The 1,701-nt window shown below is 49.0% G+C and overlaps 1 pseudogene across 1 annotated transcript; it reads left to right on the top strand.

Annotated features, from left to right (window-relative positions):
* Positions 1 to 697: 697 nt before the first annotated feature.
* On the top strand, positions 698 to 1,701 carry LOC128577635 (receptor of activated protein C kinase 1-like; annotated as a pseudogene). The gene has a single exon (XR_008377604.1). The product of XR_008377604.1 is annotated as a receptor of activated protein C kinase 1-like (transcript).

The following is a 1,701-nucleotide window of genomic DNA, read 5'->3' as shown; positions in this document are numbered from 1 at the left end:
TCAAGAGTTCTTGCTGTGTTGGCTTGGTGCCCATAGCACATTGGTTACTGTGTCAGCCACATACACTGAGGCTGGTGGGTTCAAACCCAGACTAGGCCAGCCAAACAACAATAAAAACTGCAACAGAAAAATAGCTGGGCATTGTGGCGGTTGTGGTGGGCGCCTGTAGTCCCAGCTACTTGAGAGGCTGAGGCAAGAGAATCTCTTAAGCCCAAGAGTTTGAGGTTGCTGTGAGCTATGATGCCAAAGCACTCTACCGAGGGCTGCATAGTGAGATTCTGTTTCAGACAAAAAAAAAAAAGTTCCTTTTGCCTCAGCCTCCCAAGTAGCTGGAATGTAGGCACCAGCCACACAGCCTCCCAAGTAGCTGGAATGTAGGCACCAGCCACAATGCTCAGCTAATATTTCTAATTTTAGTAGAGACCAAATCTCAATCTTGCTCAGGCTTATTTAGAACTCCTAAGCTCAATCAGTCTACCCACGTTGAGTTCCCAGTGTGCTAGGATTACAAGCATGAGGCACCAAGCCTGGTGAAAATAATTCTTGATAGGGCATTAAGTGTGCCATTTAATTACTTAGTTTTTGTTTACTTATTCCACTTTTTGTCCTTCTCTTCCCTGCCTCTTATGTTTTTGTGAGCTACTTGAACATTGTTAAAAATTCTACATGTTGGTAGGGCCACTGCTAGAATGGTTGTGGTGCTTGTCTCTTTGAGCTGTCTGGTGCCATTCTCATCGCTGCCACGACACTCGCACCCACCGCCACCATGACTGAGCAGATGACACTTTGTGGCACCCTCAAGGGCCACAGTGGGTGGGTAACCCAGATCGCTACTACCCTGCAATTCCCGGACATGATGCTGTCCACCTCTCGAGATAAGACCATTATCATGTGGAAGCTGACCAGAAATGAGACCAACTATGGCATCCCATAGCATGCTCTCTCTGGGGCCACTCCCACTTCTGTTAGTGATGTGGTCATCTCCTCGGATGGCCAGTTTGCACTCACAGGCTCCTGGGATGGAACCCTGTGCCTCTGCCTCACAACGGGCACCATCACAAGATGATTTGTAGGCCATACAAAGGACATGCTGAATGTGGCCTTCTCCTCTAACAACCGACAGATTGTCTCTGGATCCTGAGATAAAAACATCAAGTTGTGGAACACTCTTGATGGTTTGCAACACGTCGTGCAAATACACTGTGCAGGATGAGAGCCACCCAGAATGGATGTCTTGTGTCTGCTTCTCACCCAACAGCAGCAACCCTATTGTCTCTTGTGGCTGGGACAAGCTGGTCAAGGTGTGCAATCTGGCTAATTGCAAGCTGAAGACCAATCACATTGGCCGCACTGGCTATCTGAGCATGGTGACTGTTTCGCCAGATGGGTCCCTCTGTTATTCCAGAGGCAAGGATGGCCAGGTCATGCTCTGGGACCTCAATGAAGACAAGTACCTTTATACGCTAGATGGTGGGGACATCATCGATGCCCTGTGCTTCAGCCCCAACCACTACTGGCTTTGTGCTGCCACAGGCCCCAGCATCAAGATTTGAGACTTAGAGGGCAAGATCATTGTAGATGAGCTGAAGGAAGAAGTAATCAGTACAGGCTGCAAGGCAGAGCCACCTCAGTGTACCTCTCTGGCATGGTCTGCTGATGGTCAGTCTCAGTTTGCTGGCTACACAGACAACCTGGTGTGAG

Source organism: Nycticebus coucang, chromosome X, assembly GCF_027406575.1.
Source record: "Nycticebus coucang isolate mNycCou1 chromosome X, mNycCou1.pri, whole genome shotgun sequence".
NCBI classification, from domain to species: Eukaryota; Metazoa; Chordata; class Mammalia; order Primates; family Lorisidae; genus Nycticebus; species Nycticebus coucang.
This window is presented reverse-complemented; position numbering and strand designations above follow the sequence as displayed.